Source organism: Artemia franciscana, chromosome 8 (genome assembly GCF_032884065.1).
Source record: "Artemia franciscana chromosome 8, ASM3288406v1, whole genome shotgun sequence".
NCBI lineage: Eukaryota > Metazoa > Arthropoda > Branchiopoda > Anostraca > Artemiidae > Artemia > Artemia franciscana.
Genome location: NC_088870.1, coordinates 47,769,216 through 47,794,163, shown reverse-complemented (window position 1 = coordinate 47,794,163; position 24,948 = coordinate 47,769,216).

Genomic DNA, 24,948 nt, shown 5'->3' with positions numbered 1-24,948 from the left:
CATTCCCAATTCAATTAGCATTTGCAATCACCATTAACAAAGCTCAAGGTCAATAATTAGAAAAATGTGGTATAGATCTTAATACTGATTGTTTTTCGCATGGACAATTGTACGTTGCATGTTCGAGGGTCGGTAAACCTGACAATCTATTTATATACAGGGACAATTGGACAGCGAAGAATGTTGTATATTCGCAAGTTTTACGCAGTTAATTTGTATTGTATCTATCTATCTATCTATCTATCTATATAAAAACGAGTTGTGTGTATGCATGTTTGTTTGTTTGTAAAAAGAGGGTTTGCATATGATGTCATTATTAGTACATACGGCTTTGTATATGCACAGACAATGGGAAAGCCAAGAATGTTGTATATTCACAATTTTTACGTAGTTTGAAACACATATATAAATCTATCTATATTCACAGATGGGACACAGGGACACAGCTACAATGGCGCGTAACTAATATGGCGCGTAACGACTTACGCGCGCGGGGGGGCTTGGGGGGCGCGAAGCGCCCCACCAACTAGGTGCTGGGGTTGCGCGAAGCCACCTCAACAGCTAGTATATATATATATATATATATATATATATATATATATATATATATATATATATATATATATATATATATATATATATATATATATATATATATATATATATATATATATATATATATATATATATATATATATATATATATATATATATATATATATATATATATATATATATATATATATATATATATATCACAGGTGGGACACAGGGACACGACTACAATGGCGCTTAACTAATATGGCGCTTAACGACTTACGCACGCAGGGGGGGCTCGGGGGGTCCTTCGCGCCCCCCCCCCCCCCCAAACCCCTCCGTGCGTAGGTGTTGAGGTGGCGCGAAGCGCTACCCCAACAGCTAGTAGGCTATATAACTCCACTTCACTTCGCACACCATAGGCTCTGGCTCTTGGACAAGCAAAAACCATCCTTTTTGGCCCCAGGCAAGTTCTGTAGAGCTTTCCAGAATGTAATGTCATATTCATCAATCCGGCTTGAGGTCCACACTTTCCGTAAAAATCGCACAGGTTAGACCCTTACCAGTTTCCAGGAGTAAGCTGAGATTGGCAGCCTAGGAAAAAAAAAGCGGGACAAAACCAAAGTGTTGCTCTTGCAACACAAAAACTACTACAGTCTTGTGCAGTTCAAATGCAGTTCATAGTGGAAAAACTGATTATATTAAAAATAACTATTTTCTTAATTACCAAAGGCACTAGATGTGGAAATTCCTTGTTGATGAGCCATTAAACAGTTTTCTCAATAATGTTTGACTGCCCCGCTATTTGAGGAAAGGAAAAATGTAAGAAGAAAGATGCTTTTTATGCAAAATATCGTGGTAGCTGCCATTTTCGTTTTTTTTTGCATCGTCTTTCCCTTTTTGGTTCAAGCCAAGCGATGTAAGTTCCCTATATGGAGTTTTTTGGAAAAAAAAAACATTTCAAATATTGTACTTTTTGTTTTGATCTGACTCAGTTTTAAGGAGTTATTAGCTATTACGATTTTTTGTACGTGACCTTCTTTCACTAGGTTGTTAGCTATCGCTGCAATCGGGGAAAACAAATAGTTCTTAAATACTATCACTTTTTATACGAAAACTGAATTTCCATGTTCAAACTTGGTCAATGACGTCTTAATCGTAGGTTCCAACTATATATGGCTATATGACATAATAAGTGAATGCAATAGTTGTTTACGTTTTTCTTTCAACGAGATATTATAAGGGACACATATTGGATCTATATCGTTCATTGCAAATGGGGACTGTGTAAGTTTCATCGGATATAGCTGAAACCTAATGAAGAACAAATCAGAAAAAATAAGATAATGCAAGAATCAATTTAAAAGTTGCGTATCTGTGCTATAGTAAAGAACTAACTCTAGTCCATAGTATATGAGTAACATTAGTCGTGATTGCTACGGTAGCGGTGCCCTAGTAAAAGACGAACATGTAAATTGGGATTATAAAAGTTTCATTCGATATGCTGAAACCTAGTAAAGAGTCTGGGTTGCAACAGTAGCTAGGAACCTACAAAGACATGATAAAGTCCCATAGTAAAGAATAAAATAGCCCCTAGCCCCCAAAATAGAGTCAGATAAAAAAAATGGTTTTCACTATTAGAACGACCTTGTCCAATACACCTATGTGGGAAACTAACTGTCTCTTGACTTGAATAACATAGAAAACATATTGGTTTAAAAATCAAGAAAAGTGCCTGGGACCAAAATATTCTACTTTGATGGCAAGCTTTTTTTTTTCTTTTCCCTGGCATATAGCTGGGACATGTAACGTCGTAGAAAGCTGTTTAATGAATTATTTTGTAGGAAATTTTATTTTAACGGACGAACCCTAGTCCATAATGACTGAAATATTGAATTAAAATGACATTTTTAATTTAATCATGGTTTCAGCAGTTGTTAAAACCTAGTAAAGGACGAAACACCGCCCATAGTAATCAAAGGTTCAAAAATGCGTTTTTAAAAAACTAGCTATTGAGGAAAAAATTGCCATCTTAGACTTATTAAGAAATGACAACTATTTTTGGTTATTTTGGTTAGATATATTAAATGAAGACTCCAGGGGATCAGTGAGAAGAGTCACTCAAATGCTAAATCATACCAAATACAACACTATGTTTCATATGAAGATTTAGTTTTCACTTAAAATATGGGCTGCAGTGGTAGCTAGCAACCTAGTTAGAACACTTCCTTCAAAATCTTTCTGGAATAACCATGATCGAGCCCCGATTCCGTTTGTAGTTTCAATTTTAAGGAAGTGGATCAGAAATATTTGTCTCGTATGGTATCTTCTTTTAATGTGACTAAGATTGTTATTCGTTTTGGCCAATATGGTTTCCAAGGTTAATTTACCCTCTTTGATCACGACATTTTCAATGTGATCCTTAAAACACTTTAAACTTTTGGTTTTCTTTTTTTGATTTTGACAAAGAACGAATATAAAGTTATTAAAAAGGGCACTTAGATAAAGGTAGGTGAAGGATCTAAATAGTTCATTATAAATTGGGACTATGTAAGTTTCATCCGACATATCTAAGACATAGAAAACGAAAACTACGGGAAATAGGTATAAATGATAAAGAATGAACGTTGGCCTATAGTAAATAATATATTTTCTAGTGAATATCTGGACTCAAATAATTGGGAACGAATTATAGCCAATTGTAAAATAAATAACAAACCTTAACTCATAGTAACTTTAATATTCCTTCATAGTAGAAACCTTAGATTTAGTGATAGTATTTTCGTCGGTAATTTAAAGACAAAAAAGATGTAGGCCTTATCTTGTCTATAATCAGGCTTTCCTAGTTGCAGCGGTAGTCTTCCTGAATAACCAGGATGGTAAAACCAGATCCTGGAATAACTAGGAGCTAGGCCTATTTCCGTATGTAATTTCACTTTTAAAGCAGCGGATCAGAAATACTTGTCTAGTAAGATACCTTTTTTTATGTGACTAAGTTTGTTATTCGTTTTGGCCAATATGGTTTCAAAAGTCAATTTACCTTTTTTGCTCTCGAAATTTCCAAAGTAGTGTTTACTAAGCTACAAATTTTTTCTTTTCTTTTTTGATCATAATAAAGAACGAATATACGCTTTTTTAAAAAGACACTTAGATAAAGCTAAATGAAGGATCTATATAGTTTACTATAAATTGGGACTATGTTAGTTTCATCTGACATATCTAAAGCCTAAAAGAAATACTACTGCAAATGGGAACAAGAAATTAAAGATAATAAAAGGAATGATAAAGAATTAATTGTAGCCCATAGTAAATAATAAATTTTCTTGTGAAGATCCGGACTTAAGTAATTAGGAACGAATTAGGAACGCAATCTAACCAATAATACAATAAATAACGAACTCTACTTAGTAGTAACGGGAATATTCCTTAATAATAGTAGCATTAGATTTAGTGGTAGTATTGTCGTCGGTAATTAAGAGACGAAAGAGACGTAGGCCTTATCCTGTCAGTAATCAGGCTTTCCTAGTTGCAGTGGTAGTCTGATATGCTTCAAACTTTGATTTTCCTTTTAAAATTTTTTGTATTGTTGTAATTCTTTTTTTAAAATAAAGAAAAATATTTTTACCATTACCAGTTTTTTGCTCTTTACCGAATTTAATGTCTTTTCGTAATAATTTTTTTTTCAAATTAACATTGAACAGAAACGCATGTAGATATAATTATTTAAAATGCAGAAATTCTCATAGGGTGTTAACAAAAATTTTAATTGTTGAATTGACACTAGAGTAATTCCTTACGAATTTAAATTAAACAATTTTATTTTTTAGTTGAAAGCTATAAATGTTTGTTGAAACCAAACTTTTATTGGCTTTACCTCCTAAAGTGCTCATCTCTGTAGCGTTGTGCTATATTTCATTAGCAAAAATAAATTTCAAAATATTTTTTCATTTTAGTTCTCAGTTTAGGATCAATAAATTTATTACGTAAACTGCAAAAACATTCATGGTGTCTGAGCAATAATTCTAATTTATAAATACGAACTAGAAAAACACAGAAAAATTTTAAAATTATATTTGCTTTTTGTTACTTTCTAGCTACTCGACACGTGGCAATGCGTCACTGATATTGAAATTAATAACATGGAAGATAATATATTATCTATTAATTTGATCAGCTTTATGAAACCTTATGAAATTGAGAAGTGTATCTCTGAAAACAAAAAGATTTTAATAGAAAGAAATGGGGCAGCAGAAAAACATCATAATGTGGTAAAAGAGTTGATGAATGAGAAAAATAGTAAAATCATGAACTTTTGTGCTAGGGCTACAGACCATAGGAGAGAAATATGTGAGTTAACAAGAGAATATATGGAAGAAAATGAGCCCAACCGCAACATACTGTTGAAATGGTAGAGTTGACGGAAGTGACAAATAAGAAGTTATTCTTTTTCCTCAATTCTGTTGTTAGTTTAATCGGATTATATTTCTGAAGATTGTTCTGGTAACTAGCAACTTAGAAAGAGATGATAGCTTCCAGTCCTAAGAAATGCCATTCCTCCTGTTTCAAATTGCACTTTGGAATTTTTTCGTTATAAAGGTATGACTTCGGATCTTTTGTTGTGTTCTTTCATGTTTCATCTTGTCTGTGTTAGCTTTGTTGCTGTTTCATAGTGTATTTTGGAAGTTTTTCATTTGAAATGAATGGCTTAGGATCTTTTGTTTTGCTCTATTTTGTTTTATCTTGTCTGTGATAGCTTTGTTATTGTTTTAAAGTGTATTATGGAATTTTATCATTTTAAATGTATAACTTAGAATCTTTTCTTGTTTTCTTTGATGTTTTACCGTGTTTGTGTTAGCTTTGTTGGTTTTCAAAGTGTATTTTGGAAGTTTTTCGTTAGAGACATATGCCCTAGGATCTTTTGTTGTGCTCTTTCATGTTTTATCTTGTCTGTGTTAGCTTTGTTGGTGTTTCAAAGTGTATTTTTGAAATTTTTTGTTTGATACGTATGACTTATGATCTTTTTTTTGCTCTTTCTTGTTTTATTTTGTCTGTGTTAGCTTTGTTGGTGTTTCAAAGTTTATTTTGGAAGTTTTCGTTTGAAACGTATGACTTAGGATCTTTCGTTTCGCTATTTCTTATTTTATCTTGTCTGTGTTAGCTTTTTTGCTTTTTCACAGTGTATTTTGGAAGTTTATCGTTTGAAATGTATGAATTAGGATCTTTTTTGTGCTCTTTCGTGTTCTATCTTGTGTTTATTAGGTTTGTTGGTGTTTCAAAGTGTATTTTGGAAGTTTTTGTTTGAGATGTAAGACTTAGGATCTTTTGTTTTGCTCTATATTGTTTTATCTTGTCTGTGTTAGATTTGTTGGTGTTTCAAAGTGTATTTTGGAAGTATTTCATTTTAAACGTATGACAATTTTGGGTTTCGCTCTTTCTTGTTTTATCTTGTCCGAGTTAGCTTTGTTGCTATTTTGAATTGTATTTTGGAAGTTTTTGTTTGATACGTATGACTTAGGATCTTTTGTATCACTTTTTCTTGTTTTATCTTGGTTGTGTTAGCTTTTTTGGTGTTTCAAAGTGTAATTTGGAAGTTTACCATTTGAAATGTATGACTTAGGATCTTTTGGTGTGCTCTTTCATGTTCTATCTTGTCTGTATTTGCTTTTTTGGTGTTTCGAAGTGTATTATGGAAGTTTTATGTTTCACCCATATGACTTAGGATCTTTTGTTTTGCTCTATCTTGTTTTATCTTGTCTGTGTTAGCTTTGTTTCTGTTTCAAAATGTATTTTGGAAGTTTTTCATTTGAAGTGTTCGACTTTGTGTCCTCTGTTGTGCTCTTTCATGTTTTATCTTGTCTGTGTTAGCTTCGTTGGTGTTTCAAAGTGTATTTTGGAAGTTTATCATTTGAAATGAATGGCTTAGGATCTTTTGTTTTGCTCTATCTTGTTTTATCTTGTCTGTGATAGCTTTGTTGCTGTTTCAAAGTGTATTTTGGAAGTTTATCATTTTAAATGTATGACTTGATCTTCTGCTGTGCTCTTTCATGTTTTATCTTGTCTTTGTTAGATTTGTTGGTGTTTCAAAGTGTATTTTTTGAAGTTTTTCGATTGAAACGTATGACTTAGGATCTTTTGTTTTGCTCTATTCTGTTTTATCTTGTTTGCTTGTTTATTTTCAATTATTGGTAATGTTGGTCTCTCGTCACTATATGAACATAAAGTAGACAAATCTTTGATAACTATAGCATTTCGATGCATTGGACATGAGGCTTTTACTTGCAGCCATTCCTTAATGCCATAACCACAAAATACATGCTTACATTCTGAAATCTGAAGAGGATCCTTCAGTTCATTTAAACAAATCGGGCAAAAGATACTCATTTCAATACTGTTCGATACTTCTCACAAAAATTAGCTTCATTGTGATTCGATTTGGCATTACTAATGGCTATAATTCGTTCTTTAATATAAAATTAAAGAGTTTATTAGAAAGAAAAAAGAGTTATTAAGAAAAGAGTTATAGTTAAGGAGAGAGAAACACAGAGCACTACAGCAAGATCTCGCTGAAATTGAAAAGTTGAAGAGAAAGAGAAATAGTATGTTATTCTCTATGCTCTGTTTTTCTGCTATTTCGATTGAACTAGGATGTTTTAAATCGACGGCATCTTTTTTTGTTGTGCTACATTTCAATATTATTAGAAATAAAATTTCAAACTATTTTTTATCTTAGTTTTCAGTTCAGGACCGATAAATGTATTACAGAAGCTGCAAAAATATTTATAGTGTTTGAGCAATAACTCTAATTTTTACATTTAAACCAGAGAAATACCGGAAAATTTTAAAATTACTTTAGCTTTTCGTTAGTTTCTAGCTACTTAACACGTGGCGATGTGTCACTAATATGTGTTAATGAAAAACAAGAGTTTTACAAAATTAATAGAATATAACATTAGGCAGTATTTGACAGAGACAACAGAATTCAATAGAAAGAGAAATAAAGCAAATGAGCAACGCTCTGCGTTGATAGAAGACTCACTGAGAAGGAGCATAGAAGCAGATGAGTACTATTATGCTAAGAGTGAAAAGTTTCTTAGAGATGAAAAAGAGTTATTAAGAAAAGAGTTCGAGTTTTTGAGAGAGAAAAACGGAGAAATACAGCAAGACCTTGCTGAAATTAAAAAGTTGATGAGTAAGATAATTGGTTTGTTATTATTTTTGCTCTCTTTTGCTGCTATTTCATATCAACTGGGATATTTTCGATCGACGGCATCTTTTAAGTTTTTTTATCAGCTTTTTATATACATCTTTTTGGTTCAGCTTGTTGGACCGAAATTCATCCGAAAATTCATAGAGAGAGATGTATCTTTGCTAGCGGTTCCAAGAGAAAGGGCCAGAAGAGGAATGTGTAATTTACGTGAACAAAGGTGTGTCAAGGAACTACCAAAGCAACGCGAAACAAGACTTGTAGTTGACAGAGAAAATGAAAAAAGAGGGTGTGTCGAGGAATCGCCAGAGCAACGCGTAACCAGACTTAATAAAAACATGATATCAGTTGAGTTACCTTATGTAACAACTGAGTTACAGTTGAGTTACCTAATGGAAGAGAATTATAGAGTTAATGAACAATATTTCGCTAAGGCAGAAGAGTTGCTGAGAGTGCGAAAGAGACAATATGAGCACCTTTATGCTGAGAGCGAAGAGACTATGAGAGTATTTGAAGAAGAAGAGAAAAGGGTAGTAGACTTAATCAGAAAGAGAATTGCAGCACAACAGCAACGTGCTGCTGAAATTAAAGAGTTTATGAGAGAGGCAAACTCTGCTATCACTCTGGTAGCTATGTTGGTGTTTCAAAGTGTACTTCTGAAGTTTGTTTTCTTTTGAAACGTATGACCCAGGGTCTTTTGTTGTGCTCTTTCATGTTTTATCTTGTCTGGGTTAACTTTGTTCGAGTTTCAAAGTGTATTATGTATTATTTTGTCTGTGTTAGATTTTTTGGTTTTTACAATTGTTTTTTGTTGTTTTATCTTTCTGTATTGTTTTCTGTTCAAGCTTTGTTGCTGTTTCAGAGTGTATTTTAGAAGTTTTTCATTAGAAACGTATAGCTCAAGTTCCTTATGTAGTGCTCTGTCGTGCTTTATCTTGCTTGCGTTAGCTTTGTTGGTGTTTCAAAGTGTATTTTGGAAGTTTTTCATTTGAAACGTATGACCTCAAATTTTTGGTTTTGCTCTTCCATGTTTTATCTTGTTAGCTTTGTTGGTATTTCATAGTGTATTTTAGAAGTATTTTTTTTGAATAATATGACCTAGGATCTTTTGTTTTGCTCATTCATGTTTTATCTTGTCCGTGTTTGCTTTGTTGATTTTTCAAAGTAGTTTTTGGAGGTTTTTTGTTTGAAACGTATGACTTAGGATTATTTTTTGTGCTCTATCATATTGCATCTTGCCTCTCTTAGATTTCTTGGCTTTTCAAAGCGTGTTTTGGCAGTTTTTTATTTGAAACGTATGACTTAGGATCTTTTGTTTTGATCTTTCCTGTTTCATCTTATCTGTGGTAGCTTTGTTGGTCTTTCAAAGTGTGTTTTGGAAGTTTCTCGATTGAAACGTGTGACTTTTTGCGTGGTTTATCTTGTCTCTGCTAGATTTCCTGGGGTTTCAAAATGTATTTTAGAAGTTTTTCGTTAGAAACATATGACTCAGGATCTTTTATTATGCTATTTTATGCTTTATCTTGTCTGTGTTAGCTTTGTTGCTGTTTCAAAGTGTATTTTGGAAGTTTTTGTTTGAGATGTAAGACTTAGGATCTTTTGTTTTGCTCTATCTTGTTTTATCTTGTCTGTGTATTGGTGTTTCAAAGTTTATTTTGGAAGTATTTCATTTGAAACGTATGACAATTTTGGGTTTCGCTCTTTCATGTTTTATCTTGTCCGTGTTTGCTTTGTTGATTTTTCAAAGTAGTTTTTGGAGGTTTTTTGTTTGAAACGTATGACTTAGGATCATTTTTTGTGCTCCATCATATTGCATCTTGCCTCTCTTAGATTTTTTGGCTTTTCAAAGTTTGTTTTGGAATTTTTTCATTTGAAACGTATAACTTAGGATCTTTTGTTTTGATCTTTCCTGTTTCATCTTATCTGTGGTAGCTTTGTTGGTCTTTCAAAGTGTGTTTTGGAAGTTTCTCGATTGAAACGTGTGACTTTTTTCGTGGTTTATCTTGTCTCTGCTAGATTTCTTGGTGTTTCAAAATGTATTTTAGAAGTTTTTCGTTTGAAACATATGACTCAGGATCTTTTATTATGCTCTTTTATGCTTTATCTTGTCTGTGTTAGCTTTGTTGCTGTTTCAAAGTGTATTTTGGAAGTTTTTCAGTTGAAGCTTATATCTTAAGATCTTGTGTTGTCCTCTTTCGTGTTTTATCTTGTTACCTTTGTTGGTGTTTTGAATGTTCAACTCTACTATCTCTCTGTTAGCTTTGTTGGGGTTTCAAACTGTATTTCAGAAGTTTTTGTTCAAAGTCTATTTTGGAAGTTTTTTTTATTTGAAACGTATGACTTAGGATCTTTTGTTTTGCTCTTTCAGGTTTTATCTTGTCTGTGGTAGCTTTGTTGCTATTTCAGAGTGGATTTCAGAAATTTTTCATTTGAAACACATGACTTAGGATCTTTTGTTGCGCTCTTTCATGTTATATCATGTCTGTGTCAGATTTGTTGGTGTTTCGAAGTGTATTTTAGAAATTTTTCGTTTGGAATACTTTTAAAGTTTTCTACCCCAACACCTAGTTGGTGGTGGCACTTTGCACCCCCCCCCCAGGCCCCCCCGTGCGCGTAAGTCGTTACGCGCCATATTAGTTACGCTCCATTGTAGTTGTGTCCCTGTGTCCCACCTATGAATAGTCATTTTAGGATCTATACTAAAAATTCCTCTTCACTTGCCAAGCTTGCTAAAGCTCAACAATTTATAATAAACCTTAAGTTTTAAGTATCTGCTTTAAGGTTTTCGAATTACTTTAATCTATTGTCAAAATATTTCAAAATATTTATGCAATTCACAGTTTTTACATTTTAGTTTTTTTTTGTTTTATATATATTTAGAGGATATAATCTGGCGTAACAGACAAAGTTTAACAGACATATCACACAGACAACTTATTTTAATATATATATATAGACATAAAAAGATAGATAGAGAATAGATAGATTCAGATCTATACCACATTTTTCTAACGATTGCCCTTGAGCTTTGTTGATGGTGATTGCTAATCGGACAATCCCTGTGTTCCCATCGTCATTTATATATCCCCTTGTGCCCCCAGTGTCCCCGTTGTAGTTGTGTCCCTGTGTCCTGGTTGTCATTTATATTCCCTGTCTCCCGGTCGTCATTTGTGTCCCGGTATCGCAGTCTGTAATCTCTCTTTGGCTGTCCCGGTCGTCATTTGTGTCCCGGTGTCCCGGTCTGTAATTTCTCTTTGAGTGTCCCGGTCGTCATTTATATTTCCTGTGTCCCGGTCGTCATTTGTGTCTCGGTGTCCCGGTCTGTGGTGTCATCTTATAATGATGTCATATACAAAGCCTTATATACTTATAATGACGTCAAATGGAAACCCGGCGTCCCCGTTGTAGTTGTGTCCCTGTGTCCTGGTCGTCATTTATATTCCATGTGTCCCGGTCGTCATTTTTGTCCCGGTATCCCAGTCTGTAATTTCTCTTTGAGTGTCCCGGTCGTCATTTATATTCCCTCTGTCCCGGTGTCCCGGTCGTCATTTGTATCCTGGTGTCCCGGTCGTCATTTGTATCCTGGTGTCCCGGTCTGTAATTTCTCTTTGAGTGTCCCGGTCGTCATTTATATTCCCTTTTTCCCGGTTGTCATTTATTTCCCGGTGTCCCGGTCTGTAGTGTCATCTTATAATGATGTCATATACAAAGCAATATATACTTATAATGACGTCAAATGCAAACCCACAAACAAACAAACATGCATATATACAACTTATTTTTATATCTATAGATACAGTTTCTTCTTTAGTTTTTTTCTTTTTTAGTTTTTTTCTTTTTTTTAGTTTCTTCTTTTTATTGATTTGTTTTTTTCAATTTGTCAATGTTCATTCTAACATTGACACTTGGAAAAATCTTTACGTGCCAAGCCTGCTAAAGCTTCAACAGTTTATATTAAATCTCAAAATTTGAGGTATCTGTTTTAAGGTTTTCGAATTACCTTAATCTATTGTCAAAATGTTTTGAAATTGAAATATTTGTGCGATTCCCAGTTTTTTTTTAGTTGTTTCTTTTTTCAGTTTTTTTTTCTTTTCAGTTTTTTTTTCTTTTTATTTTTTACGTTTTTTGTTTTTAGGTTTTTTCCTTTTTTAATTTTTTATTTTTTTTTTTATTTTTTCCTTTTAGTTTTTTTTTTAGTTTTTTACCATTTTTCTTTTTTCGAATTACTTTAATCTATTGCCAAAATATTTCGAAATATTTATACAATTTCCATTATATATATAAAAATAAGTTGTCTGTCCGTTACGCCAGTTACACTTTGTCTGTTACGCCAGATTATAACTTCTATATATATAAAAGAAAACAAACTAGAATGTAAAAACTGGAAATTGTATAAATACGTGTCAGGACCCCGACAAGGAAAAATAAATTATTTGACACCATCAAGTTTACAAAAATAAGATTAAGAGCATGTAAATCACACAAATCAAAATTAAAATCTCCCATACAAATAAAATCCAACTGGCTAGATGCCGCAGATCTCATTAAAATCTCAAATCCTTCCGCGAAATCCTCCAACAGAACACTTGGGGGCTTATAAACCTCACTTACAATAATTTTTTTGAATTAATTGCTAGTTAAAGAGTAAGCGATTCAACCTTATCCCCCTTGGACGGCAAAGTATCCATCCCCTTTTTCACCAGGAATGCTAGACCTCCCCTAGCCATCAGCTCATGGTTTTTCACAAACAATTGGTAACCTGAAAATTAAAAAAAAAGGCAAAAAATGCTCAGAAGTCAAAAAAGGTCTCGCAAAAACGATATAACATCGAAGTAGCTATTAGTCCGATTTAGCAAATGCCACTTATCATTATAACTTGAAGTTAGATGCCGATTCCAATGGCATACACTAAGAATACTCTCACTTTTTTCCCATAACGACGACGTAACTGGATATTTACTCGATCTCTTGCAATCAAAATCAATTGCAAAATAATGAATCTACGCTTGACTGAGACACAAAAATTGCTACTCGAAAAGTCCAAATTACAAATTAGTTAAATCTTGATAGGTTTATCTAGATCCAGACACTGGATTTATATTTTCGATCCTAGGTGCAAATGATCCTTTAAGCCACTCTGTTAGAAAATGAGTCCTGCACCCTTTGTTAATATCATGAAAATTTGGTATGGCAAACACAATTGAAAAGCAAAGTGTTTCCTGATTCAGAATGACAAACTGGCATAATTTTATACATTTTATTCTGAATTGAAGCCACTGCATACAGCTAGGGGCTATAAACTCTTTTTTATCACATTGAAATTTTTTAACGAAAAAAAACTGACTAAACCCTTAAAAATCCTGCTGTTTATGAAGTACAACAATATATTTTTTAACGTAATTTTGATGTGTATTACATACTAATCGTGGTTAGGCAATGGAAAAGAACTCCAATGTTTTTAACCTTAATTATTGGTCAATTAAATTAGTTGTTGACAGCAGGCACGCTGGTTCTTGTAATGGTGAACCTAGTGTTTTATTCTTTGTCATTGTTTTGTAAATAATTAAGGTTCATCATTTTATCTTTCTTTGGGTTTAAATCTTACTCTTGCATTGTGGATTGAAAAAACTTGACCTTGAATTTGGCCGCGTTCTAATCGGGGAGAAATATAAACCAGCATCATCCGATTTTTTGTAATATTGTATACAACTTTTTATGGCTTGTATAGAGAAATCATCCAATAACACCACTAGGACTAACAGCTGATAACAGCATCAAGGTATTTTAACCCAAATTTGCTTCTTTTTCTCAGAAGCAAATATATTCCTAATTTTGTCAATTTCACTACTTTTATGCTTGCTAATGACCTCCTCAATTGCCACACAATGCAACCAGGCTTTTCGTTAAACCTCGTAGGAATGGTCAAAAAGTAAGATTTTCATCAAAATATTGAATAGAAATCTTACCAGACTGATTGCTTTGATGAACTGACTCTTCTGACATGGATATCACCCAGTGAGCTGTGGCAAAACTCGTTCATAGGGCTGTTTTTCGATCAGGACCAAGTAATTTCTAAACATTTCATAGGAAGTGTATTTTTTCTCTGATTTCTTTTGAAGAGAATACGCGTATGTGATATGAAGAAAAAGTTAGCAAAGATGTTCTCCCCCCTCAGATATCCTGCTGTCCCAGAGTTTGTGTGTTCTCCAAGAAAAATTGTTTCAAATTTGATATAATTGAGTAAAAGAACGATACCTGATACCTACGAAATTATCATTTAGCAATTAAGACTTAAAACTAACAAAAATTACCACAAAATGATGAAGAAGGAGAGCTACCACCCCATTGACTCAGAAGTCCCTTGGTTTGAAACGCTATAGACCATCCGTCTCAGTTTTTCAGCCACAGCCGAAATATCAGAAAATTTTGACTTGACTTTTCAGTCTTGCTTTTAGATCAAAATTGCCGTTTTGCTGTACAGTATGGTAGAAAATAGGTTTTTCTCGCACGATTGTCAAGTAGCACAATGTCACTTGAAAAAATATCATTTTTGGCTCAATTGACCACTCTCAAACATTCGACGACCCTTAGTATAATCAATCCCCTAGGTAAAAGTAGTTTGACAATAGTAGTTATTGCAATGCTGTTCTTTACATGTTGATACGACATAATTTTCTGTCCGGTGCCATCAAACTTGTTGTCGTAACTGCAAATTCCCTTTCCGTTGGATTTGATTAAAAGATGTCATTTCAAAATTAGCAACATTAGAGACAAAATTTTTCTTGATATTTTCTTTGGTAGCCCATTCTTAAATTTATTTTCAATGGCCATACGATTAAATATACATAACTAAAATAAAACAATGCATCTATATCAGAAAAATTGTTCATCAACATTTATATCTTTACCTTTTCAATGACTTTGACTTTAGAAAACTCGAACCCTCCAATATTTTGGAGTTCTTACAAAACCCCGACCGAGACGTGGGCAATAAACATATACCCAAGTCAGCAATTATACCTATCAAAATCTCGTTTGGAACGAAAAATTATAAGCAGGGATTCCCACTCCTTATGCTAAAGTTTCTAATTGTTTTAAAAGTAGAGTTGTGAGAAAGAGTCGAACTTTAGTGTAAAGAACGGGGTGTTCAGGAGGGGAAAACCCCTTTCATATATGGAATAATTTCTGTTCATTTTAAGTTTTAATGTCGCTATTTACTTTCAGTTATAAAAACTATTTTATTTATTTATTTAATTTCTGAATGTTTTTGAATTAATGCAGGTTTTGATTTTGGCTCACCATAAATGAATGATTAAAACGACATTTGCATATTAGTTTTACTTATTTTGGCTAAATGGCTTTCTCAAAGTTTTGTCGAATGATTTTGAGAAAAAAAGGGCAGAAGAGGAGGCTTAGTTACTCTCCAATTTATTTGGTTACTTAAAAAGACCACTAGAACTTTTAATTTTATTTACAAACATTTTTATTAGAAATGAATATATGTAACTTACAAAAAACTTACGTAACAAAATTCTATATTCGTATATTTTTATTACATGTATAAGAGAGTTAGCCCCCTCGTCAATACCTCCCTCTTTACACTAAAGTTCGAATTTTGTTCCACTTCTTTAAGAATGACGTAAAGAGCGAGGTATTGAGGTGGGAATAAACCCTTTCATATACGTAATAACTTTTGTTCATTTTAAAATTTAATGTTGCTCCTTACTCTAAGTTAAAAAACTTTTCTTTATTTAATTTCTCGTTTTTTTTTTCAATAACGCTGGAAAATCCACTGGCCCCTTTATGGAAATTCTCTTCCCCATTATAAATTCCTCTATGGAAATGTCTTCCCAGGCAGCTCCCCAAGGTCGATGCAATCGACCCTAGAAAAAAACAACAAATATACACACATTATCCGTGATTTTTCTTTTGGCAAAAAATACAAATTCCACATTTTGGCAAACAAGAGCTTGAAACCTCAGCAGTAGGGTTTTCTCATACGCTGATTCTAATGGTGTAATTTTTATTAAGATTCTATGACTTTTTGGGAGTCTTTCCCACTTTTTATAAAACACCAAAAACAAGAAGAACAATAGAGAATTTCTCAAGACAGTGGGAAACAAATTAGAATGAACATTTCGGCCCTATGTCCAAGGGCCGTCCGCAGCAATAAAAAAATATATAAGAAAAAACAACTTACAAGAGGATAAAATCAATAAAACTAAAATGAACAGTTTTTCAAAATTGTCCCAGCATCCTTACCTCAGCGAAGTTCAACCAGGACTCTATTTATACTCTTATGAAAGTAACGCCGATTTTCGAAAATACTTACGGAAGCCTGAATTGTTCTTCCATTAGAACTTGGCCTTTTTTCGTGTAAATAAAACGTATATAAAGATTGGGAAAGTCTTCCCAGATTAGTACCATTGAGGCCCATCCAAATCCAAAGGATTTACTGCACTAAGACTCAAACCTTTGTTTCTAGAATATCTAGTCTAGCAAATCATCTTCTTGGCTAGAATGGCTTCTAACAAGCTGGAAACGATGCTTCCAAGATCAAGAAATGGTACTAGTTATTGTAATTCATCCTGTACCCTAAGGTTTTACGAGTGATCCTATGGTCCTACATACCTCCACGATACCATCCCCTCAGAAACGAGCAACGCTACCTAGAATAAGGTGAATATATTTAAGGTTTTTATCTTTTAAGAATGTTGGAGAGGAAGAACTGAGTCAGTAGTAAGCCCTCCAATGCTTTATATGCCTACTTTTAGTTCCAAAACCTACCGCTACGAGAGCTCATGGCGCTAGTGCTGCTAGTATTTATTTTACCTTATTTTTCGGGGGCATACTGCAATATTTTCTTGAATGTGTGTCCCTACATAGCATTTTCTTGTTTCTATGAGATTACTGAGTGTTTACGGATTCAGAAACTTTAAATATTTTTCAGAAACCCTTTTTTGGACATCAATCCTTATGGACAAAAAAAAATATTACATGTTTATTAAAAAAAAATGTAAAGATGAGAATCCCCTAGAATTTCATCTTACCCCTTCGTCTAAAATGCACACGTACTATTGGTCTAAAGATTTTTGTTTTGTCTTTTTGCTCTAAGATTAGTATTATGGTAATCTTAACTTGTAATTACAAATTCACATTTCCATAGGGCCTACTATTTAAGAAATCCGGCCTTTTAAACTATTATTATAAGCTTGAGTTTGCTTTAAAAAACTTGTATTTTCCCAAATTAAAACAGTTTAAGGTGGCCAAGCCCTTTGGGTTAAATTTCCCTAATATCTCAGTTTAGTTCCACAATCTCTCAATATTTATCTAATATGAAAATTTTCACTTTTTTTTTAATCTCACTCTACAAAATTTTCAAACTTATCACAAGCTATAACATTTAGGCTTTTGATATTCTTCATTTTAAGGCATTTAGGTTTTTCACAGCCTTGAATTTAAGCGTTTGGGTAGCAAATTAAGTGTTTAGCTGCATTAAAATTCACTGTTTGGGTTTTGATTAATTCAGGCATTTGCATTTTTGACATCCCTTTATTTAAATCCGTGATTAAGTGCACTTGGAAACATCGAGGTTCAAAATTGACGTTAGGGTAGCTGTGTGTCTCTCAATTCTCTAGAGACCGTCGATTGTCATAAACCTTTCAAATAACACTTATTCATTGGCGGAAATAGCAGGTTAATTATACCAGCTTGTCAATCTGGTCTCTAGGGATGTTACTGACGATCTGAAACAATTCTTTTTGGCAAAAACTTGTCAAATTTCAGGTGGCTGAAAATATTCTTTGGGACTGTTTGAAAACAGGAAATTACATCGAAAAATGGTTACAATCATCTTACAGGTTATTGTCTTTTGCTCATGATAGTGCCGATTTTGTTCTAAAAGCAATATACATCATAGAGTACATTTGTGAACAAGAGCTAGACATTTTCTAAGATTTCTAAGCAATTAAAGGAAATAGAGCAAAATCCTAGCAAACATTTTGTAGCATCTTCAAGAAGCTACGGCCTGATATTAAAAGCGGTATCTTCCACGAATAAATACTTGAGTAGTTTTTAAACATATATTTTCAATTTTAACATGGGACTTTCGAGTTCCATCAGTTAAATTAATCACGGCTTTGAGCCATTAATTTTTTGCTATGGACTTACGCCTTTAGGCCTTAGGATTTTGGTTAGAAAAAACACTGGGTACTTATAAATTAAACGAAACACACTCAAAAATTACGCTTCGATTAGATCTGAGAAAACTAACGATGAAGACCACACTGCCTTTCCATCACAAACACCAAAAACAAGAAGAACAATAGGGAATGTCTCACCGGATGAACTTCGCTGAGGTAAGGAGGCTGGGACTGTTTTGAAAACTGTTCATTTTAGTTTAATTGATCTTGTCCTCTCAAAAGTTGTTTTTATAATGTATTTTTGTATTGCTGAGGACGGCCCTTGGACACAGGGCCGAAATATTCATTCTAATTTGTTTCTCACTGTCTTGAGAAATTCCCTATTGTTCTTCTTGTTTTTGGTATTTGTGATGGAAAGGCAGTGTGGTCTTCGTCGTTATATACGTCTCGCTTATGAGGATCAGTTGACCAATTATATATTTTACTTCCATAGCTTAGGCAAAAAAACGCTAATATTATTAACCAACAAAAATTCTTGGAATCTTGCAAATTTGAAAATCTTATTCCCAAGTCCTTAAGATTCATATAACATTTAAATACCCGAAAACAAGAGCGATTTGCTCATACATTACAATTAAAAATATTAATAAACATTATTAAAGATAAAAAACAAAAAAAGATACATTATTTCCTCTGGAAGGAAATCTCTAGAAAAGTTTTTATTCGAAAATTCGTCTTCTGCTGGCTTTAACCAAGTTGCTGGATTGGAAAGAAATTTATTTAGTCATGATTTCCGCTTATCAAGGGAACAACTTATTAAAAAATTGGAAAACCTACGAAATGAATCTTCAATGAATAACCCTATTTATGCTCCAAGATTCACTCATGGACCGACCGTGGTTAATTTATCCTTTAAAACACTTGAACCATTGGAGATTCAAACTCTCGAAAAAGGGACGAAATTCTCTTTTCTTCCAAAACAAATTCCTGTGGCGGATTTGATCTCCTCTCTAGAGTCTTCTTTGCACAAATTTTGTTCATCTATTTCCTACCCGGACAAAGTTAGGGCTAGTCTTATTGATACACTTTACAATAATTAAAAAAAAAAAGGCTAATCCTCCCGCCAATATAAACCAGATAATTTGCTTGACCTAACAATTCTTCCGCAATGACCCGTCCATTATTATAACTAAAGCAGATAAATAAAAGAAATTCTTTGGTTGTCATGGATACGAAAGATTACGAGACAAAACTTTCTACATCTAAATGACAAAACTACACATAAAACTATAACCCACGATCATACTGATCAGTTTGCTAAAAAAAAATTATAAAAGAACTAAAAGTCTAAAACAAAATGGTAAAATTACTCCACAATTATATAATAAATTTTTCCCCCGAGGCAGCTTTTGTCCAAAATTTTATGGTCTACCAAACTTACATAAGCAAGGCATTCCTTTAAGGCCAATTGTTGTTTGTACGAAAGCCCCCATTTATCAGTAGCATTGACATTGTGTCTATGTATACAAATATTAATGTAGCAGAATCCGAGAAATTATTAGAAAATAATAAGAGCTTGAAGCCTACGAAAATTAACCTTACTTTCAAAAAAAGGAAGAAACACTCCATAAAAGTTATTGAACGTTAATAAAAATTACACTATCAGAATCAGCGTATCGGAAAACCCTAATTCAAGCTCCTGTCTGCAAAAATGAGGAATTTTGTATCTTTTGCCAGAATCGACCCAGCGGTCCTAGAATGTTGCTAGAGGGCTAATTTTAAGGATAATAAAAAGTTCTAGTGCCCTTTTTAATTGACCAAACAATTGGAGGGCAACTAGATCTCCTCCCATGCTCATTAATTTCTCAATGGTCACCGGATCAAAATTTGAGATTGCCATTTTATTCAGCATAGTCGAAAAATCTAATAACTATGTCTTTGATGATGAATTAATCCCCCACAGTCCCAGGGGAAGGGCTACAAGTTATGAATTTTGCCTATTATTTACATATAGTATTGGTTATTGGGAAGTATACTGATATTTTCAGAGGGGATTTTCCCTGGTGGTGGGGGATTGGGAGAGGCAGCTGTGTGGAATGATCTTTCCATGGAGGAATTCACCATGGGGGAAGACAATTTCCAGGAAGGGGGCGCTAGATTTTCCAGTGTTACTTAAAAACAAACAACGAGAAATTAAATAAGGGAATAAACTTTTTGACTTATAATAAGGAGCAACATTAAAACTTAAAACAAACAGAAAATTATTACGTGTATGATGGGGGTTTGTTCCCTCTTCAATACCTTGCTCTTTACGCTAAAGTATTTTTAGTAATTTCAAAAGAGCTATTTATTCTATTTAAACGGTCTTTGGGATTCAGGGGTCATTCTTAAGGAATTGGAACAAAATTCGAACTTTAGTGTAAATAGCGAGGTATTGACGAAGGGTCAAACCCCCTCACATATGTAATAAAAATATGCGGGTATAGAAGCGCGTTACGTAAGTTAGTTTGAAAGTTAAGTATATTCATTACTAAGAAAATACTAATATAATAAACTCTTCACGCTAATTTTTTTTATTGTTTTAAAAAGTAGAATTATGAGAAAGAATCAAACTTTAGCGTAATGAGAGGGGCGTTGAGGAGGGGACAGCCCCTTAAGAATGGACCCTTAATCCCATAGGTCGTTTAATTGGAATAAATAGCTCTTTTGAAATTGCTAAAAATACCTTACCGTAAAGAACGAGGTATTGAGGAGAGGACAAATCCCCTTATTTATGGTAATTCCTATTCGCTTCAAGTTTTAACTTTGTTCCTTACTTTCAGTTTCAAAAACTTGTTTTTATTTAAATTCTGAAAGTTTTTGAATTAATGGAGGTTTTGATTTTGACTCACCGTACATGAATATTTAAAACAAATTTTCACATTAATTTTACTTTTTTAGGCTAAATGTCTTTCTCAAGGTTTTGGTCAGACGATTTTGAGTAAAAATGGGGCAAGGGAGGGGGCTTGTTTACCCTCCAATTTTTTGGTTGCTTAAAAAGGCTACTAGAACCTCTAATTTTATTTACTAATGTTTTGATTAGTATTGAATATACGTAACTTACAAATTAACTTACGTAACGAACTTCTATATTCGTATATCTTTCTTACATATATAAGGGGGTTCGCTCCCTCGTCAATACCTCACTATTTACACTAAAGTTCGAATTTTGTTCAAATTCTTTAAGGATGACCACTGAATCAAAAAGGCCGTTTAATTAGAATAAATAGCTCTTTTGAATTTACTAATAATACTTTAGTGTAAAGAGCAAGGTATTGAGAAGGGAACGAACCCCCTCATATACGGAATAATTTCTGATCGTTTTAAGCGTTAATGTCGCATCTTACTTTCAGTTAATTTTTTTTTATTTAATTAAAAAAAGAAGAAACCACAGTAATTGAACCTGTCGTATATCTGATTGATAAATTTTATAAGCTGACAAACAGATCAGTACAAAACAACAACTTTATTCCATGTGCAAATCCCTGCCTATGATTTCTCGTTCCAAACGGGATTTTGATAGGTATAATTGCCGACTTGGGCAAATGTTCATTGCCCAAGTCTCAGGTTTTGAAGTCCAGGTTTTGTAGGCACTCCAGATATTGGAGGGTTTTAGCATTCTAAAGCCAAAAATCATTGAAAAGGTAAAGGTATAAATGTTCATAAACCATTTTTTTAAAATATAGATGTATTATTTTATTTTAAATGCGTGTGTCTAATCATATGGCCATTAAAAATAAATTTAACAATGGGTTACCAAAGAAAATCTCAAGAAAAATGTTGTCTCTATATATTACGTTTTCGTTTAAAGTGATGGTTGAATATATTTCAAAGGGAAATAATGTTACCCGTTTGTATTTATTCCGTATATGTTATTAATTAAAAGTGTTAGTTTTATCACTATTTAGCCTATATTGTAAGCCTAGTAAAATATGTGGGGTTTAGTTGAATCGAATGTAAAGCGTAACATTCATGAAATATTCGTATATATTGAGCCAGTGCAAGTATTAAACAGTGGATGACAACAAACTATAACTGAGGACTCGGTCCAACAGTAACTAAACTTTTAAGGTCCTAGGGCGTGATGATATCAAACTTATCGAATCATTATTCCTAGAAGATAGAAAGAGGGTTCGTTCAAACAGAAATGAAAACATTCTTTGACCTTTTTAAGTGACCAGAAACATCGAATTCAGCTTGCCTCCCTTCCAAACCATTCTCCTCCAAAGACATCCAATGAAAATTTTGAAAAAGACATATGGCATAGTATAGTTGAAAAGTCCAACAATTATGTCTCTGAGGATTATAATATGACTCTTCCCATCTTTCCACAGCCCTTGGGAAAGGAAACATGAAATCTGTCCAGTGTATATTTGAACATATAGGAAATTTGTACATATAGGGTTCGCTATTGGGAAATATATAGACGTTTCAAGCGGATAGAGGTTGATTTTCAGTGAGTGGTAATTTGCTACAGGGAGAATTTTCCGTTTGGAGGGATGTTTCCGAGGGAATTTTTCATTGAAAACTTATTGTGTTGGAAACGTCTTTGACGGCAACATTTTACATAATAATAACTTTGATTGCCTATGGAGTACAAAGACAAGGATAAAAAAACCCAGCAAAACAATCACACTTGCATAGATATATGCAACAATTAAATATATAAAAATTGAACCAATTATCATTAACAATTAAACAATTAACAATATATAACAATTAAAACAATTACATTGAAATAAAACTGTGGTTTTGATCAAGTGAATCAAACAGTTCGTGATAGCGAACTGTGGTAAGGAGCGACCCGGCTCAATAGTAACCAAAACTGTAAAAAATGGAAATTTTGATAACAATAGTTACATAAAAAAATTACATTTTAATGCTGATTTTAAATATGAAACTTTCATCAAGATTAGTCTTACCTATCAAAAGTTATGAGCCTGAGAAAATTTGCCTCATTTTAGAAAATAGGAAGAAACATACCCTAAAAGTCATATCATCTTAACGAAAATCACACCGTCACATTCAGCGTATCAGAGAACCTTATTGTAGAAGTTTCAAGTTCCTATCTACAAAAATGTGGAATTTCGAATTTTTTGCCATAAGACAAATCACGGATGCGTGTTTATTTGTTTTTTTGTTTGTTTTTTGTTGTTTTTTCCCCCAGGGGTAGTCGTATAGACCCAGTGGTCCTAGAACGTCCCGAGAGGGCTCATTCTAACGGGAATTAAAAATTCTAGTGCCCTTTTTAAGGGACCGAAAAAATTGGAGGGCACCTAGGCCCCCTCCCACGCTCATTTTTCGCCAAAGTCACCGAATCAAAATTCTGAGATAGCCTTTTTATTAACCATAGTCGAAAAACTTAATAGCGATGTCTTTGGGGACGACTTCCTCCCCAACAGTCCCCGTGGGAGGGGTTACAAGCTACAAACTTTGACCTGTGTTTACATATAGTAATGGTTACTAGGAAGTGTACGGATGTTTTCAGGGGGATTTTTTTTGGTTTGGGGGGGGGGAGCTGAGGTGGGAGGAGGCTACATGGGAGGATCTTTCCATAGAAGAACTTCTCATGGGGGAAGAGAAGGCGCCCCCTTTCAAGGAAGGGGCGCAGGATTTTCTAGCATTATTTAAAAAAACAATGAAAAAACTAATATGAAAAGTTTTTTTCTACTTAAAGTGAGGAGCAGCATTAAAACTTCAAACGAGCAGAAATTATTACACATATGAGGGGTCTACCTCCTCGTAATACCTCGCTCTTTACGCTAAAGTATTTTTAGTAATTTCAACTATTTATTCTACGGCCTTTGTGATTCAAGGGTCATTCTTATGGAATTGGGACAAATTTTAAGCTTTAGTGTAAAGAGCGAGGTATCAACGAGGGGTGAACCCCCTCATATACGCAATAAAAGCAAACGAATTAAGAAGTTCGTTACGTAAGTTAATTCGTAAATTACGTATATTTTTTACTAATGAAAATGTTCGTAAAAAATTAAAAGTTCTAGTTGTCTTTTTAAGTAATCAAAAAATTGGAGGGCAACTAGGCTTCCTCCCTCGCTCCTTTTTTTTCAAAATCTTCCGATTAAAACTATGAGAAAGCCATTTAGCCAAAAAAATCAATATACAAATTTCGTTTTAGTTACATATGTGCGGAGAGCCAAGATCAAACATGCATTAATTCAAAATCGTCCAGAAATCAAATAAAAAGAATAAGTTTTTTAAATGAAAGTAAGGAGCGAGATTAAAACTTAAAACGAACAGAAATTACTCCGTATATGAAAGGGGCTTTTCCTCTTCAACGCCCCGCTCTCCACGCTAATTTTTTTTTAAATTTTTAAGAAGTCGAGTTAAGAGAAAGAGTCGAACTTTAGCGTAAAGAGCGAGGCGTTGAAGAGGAAAAGCCCCTTTCATATACGGAGTAATTTTTGTTCGTTTTAAGTTTTAATGTCACTCCTTACTTTCATTAAAAAAAACTTGTTTTTTTTTATTTAATTACGAAAAGGTACTGATCGTTCGGATGCGACAAGACTTGTGTTAGCTATTGCACATCTACGGGTAATAATAATAATAAATAATAATAATAATAACAAAATTCAACTGAAAATAAGAAGCAACATTAAAACATAACACGAACAGAAAAAATCAAACAGTTCGTGGTAACGAACTGTAGTTAGGAGCGACCCGGCTCAATATTAAACGAAACTCTAAAAAACGGAACTTCGATGCAAAAAGATACATAAAAAGAATCGAATTTTTATACTGATTAAGTTTCATCAAATTTAGCCTTTGTCATCAAAAGTTACGAGCCTGAGAAAATTTGCCTTATTTTGGGAAATAGGGAGAAACACCGCCCTAAAAGTCATAGAATCTTAACAAAAATCACACCATCGCATTCAGCGTATCAGAGACCCTGTTAGCAAAAATTTCAAGCTCCTATCTACAAAAATGTAGAATTTCGCATTATTTGCCAGAAGACAGATCACGGGTGCTCGTTTTTATTTTCCAGGGGTCATCGTATCGACCAAGTGG